The following is a 13,720-nucleotide window of genomic DNA, read 5'->3' as shown; positions in this document are numbered from 1 at the left end:
TTGTCGTCTCGCCAAGCTTGTGCTTCTACGACTATCGCTACCGCTTAGTGATAAAGTAAAGCATTACATCGCGATTGCATTGCATACAATAAAACGACAACCATAAGGCTCCTGCCAGTTGCCGATAACTCGGTTACAAAACATGATCATCTCATACAATAAAATCCGCATCATGTCTTGACCATATCACATCACAACATGCCCTGCAAAAACAAGTTAGACGTCCTCTACTTTGTTGTTGCAAGTTTTACGTGGCTGTTATGGGCTTAAGTAAGAACCAATCTCACCTACGCATCAAAACCACAATGATAGTTTGTCAATTTTGACTCCGTTTTAACCTTCACAAGGACCGGGCGTAGCCACACTCGGTTCAACTAAAGTTGGAGAGACAGTCGCCCGCAAGCCACCTATGTGCAAAGCACGTCGGGGGAACCGGTCTCGCATAAGCGTACGCGTAATGTTGGTCCGGGTCGTCTCGTCCAACAATGCCGCCGAACCAAACTATGACATGCCGGTAGGCAGTATGACTTATATTGCCCACAACTCACTTGTGTTCTACTCATGCATATAACATCAACATAAATAACCTAGGCTCGGATGCCACTGTTGGGTTTCGTAGTAATTTCAAAAAATTTCCTACGCACACGCAAGATCATGTGATGCATAGCAACGAGAGGGGGAGTATGATCTACATACCTAGTAGATCGACAACAAAAGCGTTTGGTTGATGTAGTCGTACATCTTCACGATCCGACCGATCAAGCACCGAAACTACGGCACCTTCGAGTTCTAGCACACGTTCAGCTCGATGACGATCCCCGGACTCCGATCCAGCAAAGTGTCGGGGAAGAGTTCCATCAGCACGACGGCGTGGTGACGATCTTGATGTACTACTGCAGTAGGGCTTCGCCTAAACTCCGCTACAATATTATCGAGGACTATGGTGGCTGGGGGCGCCGCACACGGCTAAGGAATAGATCACGTGGATCAACTTGTGTGTTCTAGGGTGCCCCTTGCCTCAGTATATAAAGGAGCCAGGAAGAGGGGGCGGCCGGCCAAGGTGGGCGCGCCAAGGGGGAGTCCTACTCCCATCAGGAGTAGGACTCCTAGTTGGACAAGGAGAGAGGGGGAAGAGGTGGAAGAGAGGAAGGAAAGGGGGGGCGGCGCCCCCCTTCCCTTGTCCTATTAGGACTAGGAAGGGGAGGGGCACGCGGCCACCTCTTGCCTCCTTCTCTCTTCTCCCTCAAGGCCCATGTAGGCCCAATAAACCCCCCGGGGGGGGGGGGGGTTCCGGTAACCCCCCGGTACTCCGGAAAAATGCTGATTTCACCCGGAACGATTCCGATGTCCAAATATAGGCTTCCAATATATCAATCTTTACGTCTCGACCATTTCGAGACTCCTCGTCATGTCCGTGATCACATCCGGGACTCCGAACTAACTTCGGTACATCAAAATGCATAAACTCATAATATATCTGTCATCGTAACCTTAAGCGTGCGGACCCTACGGGTTCGAGAACAATGTAGACATGACCAAGACATGTCTCCGGTCAATAACCAATAGCGGGACCTGGATGCCCATATTGGCTCCTACATATTCTACGAAGATCTTTATCGGTCAGACCGCATAACAACATACGTTGTTCCCTTTGTCATCGGTATGTTACTTGCCCGAGATTCGATCGTCGGTATCCAATACCTAGTTCAATCTCGTTACCGGCAAGTCTCTTTACTCGTTCCGTAATACATCATCTCACAACCAACATATTAGTTGTGGTGCTTGCAAGGCTTATGTGATGTGCATTACCGAGAGGGCCCAGAGATACCTCTCCGACAACCGGAGTGACAAATCCTAATCTCGAAATACGCCAACCCAACATGTACCTTTGGAGACACCTGTAATGCTCCTTTATAATCACCCAGTTACGTTGTGACGTTTGGTAGCACCCAAAGTGTTCCTCCGGTAAACGGGAGTTGCATAATCTCATAGTCATAGAAACATGTATAAGTCATGAAGAAAGCAATAGCAACATACTAAATGATCAGGTGCTAAGCTAATGGAATGGGTCATGTCAATCAGATCATTCAACTAATGATATGATCCCGTTAATCAAATAAGAACTCATTGTTCATGGTTAGGAAACATAACCATCTTTGATTAACGAGCTAGTCAAGTAGAGGCATACTAGTGACACTTTGTTTGTCTATGTATTCACACATGTATTATGTTTCCGGTTAATACAATTCTAGCATGAATAATAAACATTTATCATGAAATAAGGAAATAAATAATAACTTTATTATTGCCTCTAGGGCATATTTCCTTCATCATTATTTTTCGCGTAATAAGGAGGCACTTACTTGTTGCGGCCGTGGACCCAGCTGAGACTCTCCACGTATAGTATACTTTCGATGGAAGTCGTTCCTTGACCACATTGACCTCGCCGCGTTCCGTTGCATGCATGCGTCCATGGGCTTGGTGCGTCCCCACTGTCAGCCTCTCACGTACAGTCATCTTCCAATGACTCTCGGTTGTTGACCATGTTGACCACACCGTGCCGAGCGCACCCAGGCTGGAACGACCCGGAGATGGGGAAGACGGGGCAGTGGACTCGCAGATGGAGAGGAGTGGGAAACTTCACTGGTTCGGGTGCGCGACATCACAGCCGCGGGCCGCCCACGGGAGACAGGAGCAAGAACAGAGGTTGAAGAAGGAGCACGGCTGTTGGATTAACATCCAATGGTCCAGCTGCTAGAATCATTTGTTTATTAAGTTGACAAAGTCGTGCGTACACGTCCGCTTAGTAGGCCCACAAGTCAGTCACCAAATCTGACGGGTCCCAGCTGTCAACGGGATGAATAATTTTTTTCGCAAAACAAGGAGGCACTTCCTTTCATGCGAAGATACAGCCGGTGGGTCCCAGCTGTTAGGTGGAGGAAACATTTTTTAGCTTAATAAGGAGGAACTTTCCTTGCATGCGACCATGGACCTCGTGGTCCCAGCCGTCAGGCTCTCCATGTACAGTCCTCTTCCGATGACTCTCGTTTTTTACCACACCGCACCGAACGTAGCGAGGCGATGGACGGCGGCGAGGCCCCAGACAGGAATGACTCGGAGACGGGGAAATGCGGTAGTGGAGTCGCAGATTGAGATGAGGAGAAGGGTTATAACTGGTCCTGTTGTGGCGTGGGGCTGTAGTCTGTGGAGAATAACAAGAGGTGTCGAGGGGTGGAGGATAGCCTGGTCGGCGGTGGGGTAGCGCTTCGCAGCGATGCGTGCTAAGCAGAGCCGCTAGCCGCCGGAGGCCAGACCAGGCGGTCCCGGCGATGCTGGAGGAAGAAGACGAGAGATTGAAGGTGCATGCCGGCCGTTGGATATAAATCCAATGGCTGTGGATGACACAATCATTTGTTGACCAAGTTGACAACGCCCTGCGTAGGCTTTGACCTATTGGCCCACATGTCAGCGTGCAAAAATGTGGCATATATTTAACCCATGTTTTCTAGAATGTACAGTCCATTTGCTGGGCTGGGTGAACAAATAATTCCGCGTCAATCAGGCCCATTTATATTTTCTAAGAAATCCCAGCCCATTTGAACTTCCTTGAAATACACACATTAGGTGGGCTCGTTATATATATAATGTTATGTTAGAAGGAGCAATTAATATCAAAGAATAAACTGAAGAGGCACATTTATATATATATATATATATATATATATATATAATTAAGAAATTAGCGAGTTATTGCTCAAAATAAAAATGAGCGCGCTATTATCAAATTGGTCCTTAAAATCTTCGCAAGCTTTTGTAAGTAATCATCAGGATTTTCCTTGCCTGTGAGTCAAAAACAACCAGGATTTTCTTTGCCAACTTCCGTTAAACATTTACTTTTATAAGTTAATAACACATGGGATGTTTTTATAATGTATATATAAGTCTCTATAAAATATACGATAATAGTAATAATATAAATCTTTCCCTATCTCTTCCTAATAATAAAGCACAGATTGAGTCTCCGGATTCACCGTCGAGGCGTTTTTGCAAAAACGTTGTTGAAGTTTTCTAAAATTAACCCGCAGTCCAATTGATAAGTCAAGCCGAATCGGTCTGTACGAGAGAAAATAAAAAAACACCGAGATGACCCACGACCCTTCCGTCTTCACCTCCAACGCCAGCGCGCCGCCACCCCTGCCACGGCGCCGCGCGGCGCCGACGCCCCGAGCGCCGCCGACCCCGACGAGCCCTCTGTCTCCTGCACGATAAGTCGACACGCCCTGGCTCTAGGGTTCTCTCTGCCGCCACACCCCCATCCCTCCCTCTCCGCGGTGCACGGGGCAGGGGGAACCGGGCAACGGCGACGGCGGCGGCGTGATCTCCGGCAAGCGGTTGGGGCGAGCGGTGGGGACGGGATACAGTGGCTATGGTAAGCTCCTGTAGATCAGCGGCAAGGAGAAAGAGGGATTGAGTGAAAGGGAGATGCAGGGGAGAGAGGGGAAGGAAGGAGAAGAAGAGGAGCTGGGGAAGTGGGGCGTAGGAGAGAGAGAGAGAGGCCGGAAGGAATGAGGAGAAGGAGAGATGGCAGGGAGCAGCCTGTGTGGTTGCTCCGGTGATGGCATCTGGCGGGGTCAGGGGGGTTAACGCCCTTGCCATGGTCGAGGAAGCTGGCTCATGGAGTTCCCGGAGGCCGGCCTTAAGATATGTGCAGCAGCGAGCGAGTGGAAAGATAGCTTGTGCGGTCGGGAGACAATTGATGGTATGTAGCCACGACCGCATGCTCCTTATTCATACTCTTTTCATTCTTCTCTGATCAATTCAGTCCATGTACTGCTTCACGTTACCAATCTTATAAAGATACATTCTACAATCTCCTATGTACACAGCCAAGAAAAACAATGTAAGTTAATTAGGTGAGGAGATGAAGAAGAACGAGGAGTTTTGGGGGACAGAGATCAAGTGGCGGCCCTTGAGGAGCGGGGACGGATGCCGCGTCCGTACGCCGGCAGGGAGAGCGTACCCAGGATAATCAGAGATAAGGCAGAGGGTGAGGACGGAAGCCTTGCAGGGAAGAGAAGCAAGCTCGAGCTGTAGGTTACAATTTGGTCCTGGGAAGAGCTGATTTTGGTGAAGCTAGGGTTCTACGTCCATGGCGAATTCTGCAAACACCACAGGTTCGTCCAACCAAGGGGAAAGGAGGCCTGTGTCAATCGTTTCCCTCAATGCCATCCAAGTATGTATTCATTTTCCTGTAATCTCTGTGCTGATCACCAACCTATGTAGATGATCTTGATTGCTCTCTGAACACACTTTGAATATTCTAGATCTGTGTGCCTACTCTGTGCTGCCCACCGACATATGTATGTGATCTTGATTTCTCTCTGATCTCACTTCGAATATTCTGGATCTGTGTGGCATAGCCAACCATCATGCCTTTTAGAATCACAGAACTTATGCGGATTTGATTCAGAAGTTATTTTGTCCGGAACAAAAGGCACTCAAACGATGCTACTCCCTTTTGATATGAGAAAAGACACATACACAATCTGTTTGCAGTCGTAACTATAGAGCAGTGGCAAAATCTGCTTTTATTCTGTACTCGCCCTTGTGATCTCCAGTGTATTAACACCTACCCCCTGCCAGGTGACAACGATGTGCTTTGCAGTTTACTCCTAGGCATGGCCACACGATCTGCAACGGTGCAGTCACCGCATGGTCCCTCAGTAAGAAGTACCCACTCCTCTCTCATTTCGTCAAGGGACTGCCTACTCTTGCTATTCTCACCTGCAGCCTGCCCCACTTAGGCACTTAGTCCAATGATAAGTCGATGCAGGTCCTTCGATCCACAATAATAAACCAGCGAGTAATGCATGCTACTATTTCTTATTATCTTCTATAAACTCTAAATTTAATGCTCCTCGCAAAAAAACTCTAATTTAATGCGCACTATATTGATGCAAAAATATGCAACCTCGATTCAGTTTTGTTTCATCAAGATCCTCTATTCTTTCCCCTACTTTTCGTGATCTGCACATAAAAGAATGGTTGGTATGATCCTTTCTATTCACGTGTTGTATCTTTATATGCTTAACTTGATCAATTGTTCTTCGCACTTTTGCAGTTTACTAATGGCTGAGTCTATAGGATGATTCTGTTGTATTGCCAGAACTTATTTTCCAACATTATGCTCTATCTGAATTATTGTTATTGGAGTGTCCTAACTTCATCATTTGTTTAGTCAAGCGGCATCATTGTGCACATATGTGGAATGAGTCTATAGGATGATTCCGTTGTATTGCCAGAACTTATTTTCCAACATTATGCTCCATCTGAATTATTGTTATTGGAGTGTCCTAACTTCATCATTTGTTTAGTCAAGCGGCATCATTGTGCACATATGTGGAATTGGGCTTAATGTTTCCCATTAAGTTATAAATTGTTACAAGAATCTTTTTTGATCAAAGTAGACAGTATTAGAACCAAATGTTCCTACATTGGCCATATAGTTTACCAACGTCCTTGATTTCAGTTATCAACAAAAGGCATGCATACATTTAGCTACATTATAGCCATCTATATATATCCATTAGACTGTATACTTGCAAATATTTGAGGTGTTTGTAGGAGCGGCTAATCCAGAGATGAGTTGGTGACAATACATAATTGAGAGAATTGCATGAGTGCCTCACCATTTTGACAGCCTTCCATGGTCTACGTTTTATGAGTAGAACTTCTTTGGTTAATCTCTGACCCTTTCTAGATGTAAGGAAAAATAGTCAAACAATGGCCATTAGATATTTAGGAAAGGCCACTAAAGATTATTGCACCATTTGAAAATGAAAATTTTGAATCTTTCATGCAGTTTGCGCATTTATATGACCCAAGTACTGATGATGTCGGTCAGTGCATTTGTTGAGTTTTTCTACTTTTCTTAATTGAATATATCAGTTTCGTCTCATAAGGGACATACCCAGATTGCAATCTCATTGCTAAAGAAATGCATTGCTCCAACTCCAGTTAGCCATCGCACAGCGGAGCTAATTAAGTGTCTTTCCAGGTTTAGCATATTCTAAAAGAATTGTACTTGCACATCTATGTGTTCTGACAGTATGTGAAGCTCAAGTAGAATTGTATAACCAGTCTAAAGATAATATATTTCTGAACACTGCAAGTCACTCCAAATTGTCTCTTTCTTTGAATGCTTGACCTAGCCAAGTTTTGTTTTATTTTCAGGTCTCATTCCCTTTTGTTTGGCCTACATGAGCGCATCTATGTGGTGAGGTTCAATTAAGAAAAAATAGTGATCCAGTTTCTTTGATGATGTTGTGTATAATTGATTATCATGCATGTTTCCATCACCACCAATTATAATGGTACCTTTGGTTATTCCCCAAGCCTGAAAGAGGAAGACTTAAAAAGTAATTTTCTTTAGATGAAGAATTTCACAAACATTTAATTTTCATTGCAAAATTGATAACATTTACTAACCATGTTTTCCATTCTAGCACCGAGTAAGTGTTTGGGAGTTGGAATATATTTTCACGTAGGATCTCGGCTGCAAATGATTACATAGAAGCTCCTTTAGTATTTGGTTGTTTAGAGGATTTAGCTTTTATTATTAGGGTAATACTACGATAAGTTAGCAGCGGTGTTTTTCAGAAGTAACATTATACCTCATGCTAATATATAACGCTACTGTTGAAAGGTGCTAATGTAGAGAACTCTACAAATTAGTTAATGCCTAGATTTTTTGACCTATTTTTGTTACTCAAGGAGGGAGAGATAGAGAGTAATAAGAAAAAGAAGAGGTCATTGCTCGCCCGGTTTCTTCCAATATTAGAAGATTCGTCAAGGATCAAATCAAAGTAGAGTGAGCAATTCATCTACAATTCGGAGCAGAAGAAAGGGGATCCATCAATAGAAAAGTTCAGGCTCGCTATGATGTAAACGCGCAGCCAACTTTCAGGTGATGAAATTCAGTTCTAATTTTGTTCTCTTTTGACTGTGTAGTTTTTGTAACTGAACTGCGTCTTCTTGCATGTAATTAAGGCTCACACACCAATGTCCTAGGATGTACTAGACAATCCTATAGGAGTAAATATTTAACTTTCTGATGTAATAAGAATGTCAAAGTTGTTTTGTTATCGCGGTGCTCCGTTTGTTGGTTACATGTATATTAGTCCAATATTCCTACCATGAAAAGCTACTACGGGAAGATGCCACAATCTCCGCAGGCAAGTGGTGGTGGTGAGTCTGTCATGGAGGGCAGATTCGACGATGGAGTGGCTATCACTGCAGAAGGCATGCCGCTAGCCACACAGACGACCATCTGCGCCGCCCTCGGCAATAATTATGTAACCAGCAAGGACCTGCGATGGTGAGTAGAACACTTCCTGCAAATCACATACAACTGTCATTATAAGATGTTATGAAATTTATTGCCTCACTACCTTATCTGTGTTTCCTTGTACATATCTCTCAGAAATTTTCAGGTTGTTGATTCATATCATAGAGGCTTGCGTCGTGCAAAGGCACTGGTGGCGGCCTAGATCCATGTGTAATACATATGGTATGTAAATTTATGCCACACAACAATGGAAATGTCAATTTCAAATTCGCAATATACATGTTTGGATGATAATTGTTTAAAGAGCTTGCATGGGATGCAGGTATGTGGTGGTGTTGATGGTGGGCAGGGATTGTTTGGATGCAGCTTGCAGTTGTGCCGCGAGGTGGGTGGTGGAAGGGCATGTGATTTTTTCCCGTTGCAACGCGCGGGCATTTTTGCTAGTAATAATAAAGCACGGATTGACTCTTTGGGTTCACCGTCACAATACACTTCTTTTCGTGAATTTACGCTTTCAGTTTTTTTCCATTAGTTTTGATCGACAGTCCGTCCAATTGCTGCGAGGTGGTACTAAAAACTTTTTCCATCCAATTGGTCCACGTCCACATTCTCTTATTGGGCCTACATGCACGCTTCTGTATTTGTACCTTACCTGATTTTCACGCATGTACTCGGAGTAATCCCACCTCGATTGCTTACATGAAAGTCTACCAGTTTATATACCTAGGAAAATTGCATATCAACAACGAGCCTCTTGAATCAACAAACACAGAATGAGAACAAAGGGAAATTGTACAACAAAATGGCAGTCCGGTGCGAAGCTGTTCAGTCTGGCGCTTGCCGGGGTGAGGAAGCGGAGGCACAACGCGCAGACGCCTGCGACGCAGCCTGTTCCACACGCTGGCCACCTCTACACCACGCATGACATGGACACGAGCGTAGCGGCAGGGTGGCTTGAGGCTCGTGGTGGACCGGATCCAGCGAGGGGAAGGTCGGATCCGTCGGCTTGGAGAGGGAGGTGTGGAGGAGCACGCGGGACAGAGGGCGGAGGAGGATGGAGGCGGAATGCTGAGGTCAGGCTGTGGACTCGGAGTGGAGGAGCCACGGAGAGGCCCGGGAGCCACCACGGCAGCCACGAGAGCGAGATGGGCCTGGCCATGCTCGGCGGTCGTCAGCCGACTTCGTGTTTCTCTGCGGATGATCCCTGACCACCTGTTGCCCGGGGTCGGCTACATGCTGTTATCACAGTTTGCTTGGTAGTTTCATTCTTACTTAAGATTAGACCTAGCCGTGTAGATGCAGATGGACATTGGAGGTACAGTGTTGGCACTGACGACTTGGATAAAAATATTTTTGTATGCACTCCGGGTGGGTCAGTCTATATACACTTAAATTTTCACATTCAGTTTCCTTCAGTTAGACGACAACAAGGAGATAATGCACTCCTTTTTTCTGAAAAAATATCATAAGGGACATCTTTTGGAAGAATGACGAGCCATGTTGGTCGTAGTTGGAGTGAAAGAATTACAACTTTTTTGTGCCAAATAATCAAATATAGCACTGGTTCAGAAAAAACCGAAACCATGAGAAATGTTGTTGTTGGATGTCAGTGCGCATCATATATCCTCTTGGCCATGCCGGTCATAACAACAACTTTCTTCAGGCTGGTGATGCTCATATTGTCAATCATTCTCACTGTGGTGCCTGAGACAAAAACTCCTAAGGCAGTTTGGTAATTTATGATGTTATTACACCGGAGCACATGTAATGACAGACCCGGTAAAGAAGAATAGAACGAAAGTGTGTGCCATATTTTTTCCCGTTGCAACGCACGTGCCCTTTTGATAGTATATACGATGTGGTTAGAAGGGAAAACATAAATTGGACACAACATTACTTTTCTAAGAGAACTGTGTTTTATACCCCACAGTAGGCATACTAACAAGTTCACACACAAATACAATAGAAAAGGTAAACATTCATATCAAACTGAGGTTCACAGGACACGTTCATATTCATAGCCAACATTACTATCAACAACTCAAAAGATTCATATATACACAAGCTCAACATATCTATGCATCCAAATGATTGATAGATCACATGACAATATTCATACACAATTCATAAAAAGATTCAGATATACACATGTTCAGTATGTTTATGCAACCAAATGATTGAGATCACAGCCAATATGATCCATGGACGAACTTTAATTACCTAGGGTACAGACTGGTAAATGGTGTTCAATCGGAGGTATTTCTTGCTAAAATTAGTTCTTGTACGAGTAAACTTTTGAGTACATAAGAGGCAGCACAGACAATCTGAACTTTGCTTGTAGGTTTATACTCAAATAGTGGCCACGTGCCGAGGGAGGTTTGAGCAACTTGGCCACTACTTTCATCCAACTAGTTTACTGGCTCATCTTGGTCCTGTATCTCGCCAAAATTCTACATTGCAGACGAGAAAGGAGGCGGTTGCGAAAATGAACCACCCAAATTTTTTATGCAGTTCAACTGAAATGGAGCATCCTTGGCGTGCAGACTGATTAAATGCCAGATGAATATACGCGTCAACCAACTTGTCTAGAATCTTTAGACTCCATGCCATATAGTTCGCTACCATATGTGCCGATAACCAAAAGGCACAAGTTGGGACCAAAGACTGGACTGCGTTTTTCTGGGCTATGCACCAAGCAATATTTTTGGCGTTCACTCTCCTAATACTTGGAGTTTGACAACTGGTTGACGTCGGTTGATACTTGAATGAATATAGGCACTTCTTGTCAACATCGATGCTTGTCTGAGTGAACTTTGGAGTACATAGCAGCAGCATAAGTACGTGTCCATCTGATCATTTTGTGCAGTTCTACTGAAATCACCCGATGTAATGATTTGCCTGCGAGTTCAGGCTCCAAATTACTCCTTTATGAAATCGGCAAACAGTAGCACAATACCAAATTACCAATACATATGACAGGCACAATAATCAGGATAAAGACCAGTACCAACCTGTGTGAGGTAGCATATCAATTACTATTTCCTTTGACTAGAAGCCGAGATAAGCCAAGCGACTGACAACAAAGGAAGAAAGCAAGCGGAGATTAGCAACTGACGTGAAAGGACAGAAGCTGTCGAGGCAATGAAGCACCCAAAGTTTTTGTGCAGTTCCACCAAAATCGAGCATCCCTGTTGGCACATATATTGAGAGAGTGAGATTACTGTAATAATAGAAGCACCCTCATTATCTTAATGGGTAAAGTTAGCAACATAGTAGTCTTGCTTAAAGAGAGGTATTAGTTTACTTAATCAGTGCCAATTAGCTCAACTCAACACTCAAAGCATTGCCATTTATCATAGGTTGCAAAACTTTAACGTGCAAAGATAAAGGAGTTTCTCATGACAGTAGCACGATACAAATAGAGATGACAGCAAACTAATATGGATGAAGGCCTTAGGCCCGTACCAACTTGAGAAAAAAAGCTTATTCATGTAGTCCCATAAGAGATGATAAAGCACTCACTGGAATCACATAATAGTATATATTTTTGTGCACTTCAAATGTATGGTTGAAATCACTCTTGTTTACCAGTGCTGAGATTATATTGAAAGATTATCAAGAACTTCCAGCAGAGTTAAAGCACTGGCTGGGATACAGTTCATTGTATTGTCTTGTGTAGTTCCACTAAAATGTATGATTGGCACAACATGATCCGTGTTTGCACAAGTAGAAACAATGTGAAACCTTCATTAGCTTAGTGAGAAAGGATAGGAAGACATTAGCATATTACTCAAACAGTAGCATCAAATTCATGATGGACAATACGCAAAACATTGCCTCATTGAATCAATGGCAATAAATTGACATGCAAAACAATAGCACTATTATCTCATGACACTAATAATATTCCCTCCCTGCTCCACCACATGATTCACCTCCATAGACAAACATACACACGTACATCATTCAGCATAGGGTCCTACTAAAGATTTGTTTAACTCCAACAGGAATATTAGGCAGTAATAAATTAGTGGTACTTAAGTACTTCTAATTAATTAAGTGAGACAACATAAGTGGAAGGGCTCCCTAGATGATCGTCTCACATGTAAGGTAGTCGTTGCCGGAGCCCTTGAATGGCCTCGACTGAGGCCTCTGGCTTCAGCAAGATCGCCTTGGCACTGTTTCTTCTTCTTCTTCTTCCTCTTCATGCTCTATTTCTCTTTCTCCTCACCAGTTGGTGAAACCAAGTACATGATTGGCCTTCTAATTCAGAATTGGTTTTGTCCGTGAGGGAGTACAAGTGTACTAGTAAAAAATAGCATTATTTTCTCATGGCAGTCGGAAAATAGAGATGAACACATGCATTAAATATCATTCTTACCTAAAGGAAGGTTATGGTGCAAATATGGATGATGAGGATTGGAACACAGATCTCCCTTTGTGCAGTTCCACCAAAATGAACCAACGGTTCCATTCCGCCATTCCAGTTAAACAGCACAAAAGTCACTTCTTTTAAGAAGAGTTTTGTGCAGTGCACCAAAAGGTCACAACAGCAACCAGGTGAATTGGATATCCTTGTTTGCACAAAAAGGCACAGAGGAAACAGTCAGAGTCTCAAACAATTACAGGCAAAAACATTTGGCTAAACTTGTCATGGCTTATAACAGTGGCATGGCTTCATTTTTACCAGGGACATTAGATTAAGAACAGCTAAGGCTGCATTCGGTTCACAGGTTTGGTGTAGGATTTTTGTAGGAACACAATTCCTATGGTATTCTTTCCCTTCCAACCGTTCAGAACACGGGAAAGGTGAATAGTGTTTCATAGGAAATCTGGTCTGGTAGTACTGATTCCATAGGATTAGCAACATCCACGCGTTGCTCATTTTTTGGGCGGAAGCCCGAGGCAGGCGCTCGCTGCCATGCGTTAGACATGTTTTTGTGCTGTGTTGCCGGAATAAAAAATCAACCTATGTGTGGTACGTGAGGTGAGGACAAGAGTAGTCACTATGCAGCTGAATAAACAAATAACATCTCATACTACCAAGCATGCTACTCTAAAAAACAAATCTGTACATTTCGTAGTCCATCCGAACACATTCTCTTGAGAGTTCCCTCCGCTTCGTTGTTCCATAGTTTTATACCTACATTCCTTTCCTATTCCTCTATTTTCATCAAGACCTATGTTTTCTGCCCCTTTATTCCGAACAGAGCCTAAATATTTGGTATAAGGGCATGGGACAATGGGTGCACCAGCAGTCCAGCACCATGTACGTAAATAGGGGCGTAAAGTGGTGATTCATAGTTTGTTACCCCGAGAAACAAACATCCAAGAAACATATATGTGGTGGTCCCATTTTTGTTCACTCTAGCC

General features: G+C 43.9%; 1 long non-coding RNA gene across 4 annotated transcripts; it reads left to right on the top strand.

Annotated features, from left to right (window-relative positions):
- The first annotated feature begins 4,128 nt into the window (after positions 1-4,128).
- LOC123044917 (uncharacterized) lies at positions 4,129-8,938 on the top strand. Of its 4 annotated transcripts, none has more exons than XR_006420753.1 (6): positions 4,129-4,759; positions 4,887-5,233; positions 5,644-7,276; positions 7,774-8,377; positions 8,483-8,569; positions 8,670-8,938. It is a non-coding gene; the product is annotated as an uncharacterized lncRNA (long non-coding RNA). The 4 variants fall into 4 exon arrangements; XR_006420758.1 differs by having other exon boundaries at positions 5,644-7,966; positions 8,235-8,377; XR_006420743.1 differs by having other exon boundaries at positions 4,887-5,174; positions 5,644-8,377.
- The last annotated feature ends 4,782 nt before the right edge of the window (positions 8,939-13,720 follow it).

This window comes from Triticum aestivum, chromosome 1A, assembly GCF_018294505.1.
Source record: "Triticum aestivum cultivar Chinese Spring chromosome 1A, IWGSC CS RefSeq v2.1, whole genome shotgun sequence".
Lineage (NCBI taxonomy): Eukaryota > Viridiplantae > Streptophyta > Magnoliopsida > Poales > Poaceae > Triticum > Triticum aestivum.
Note: the sequence above shows the minus strand (reverse complement) of the source record. Positions and strands in the feature narration are given on the sequence as shown.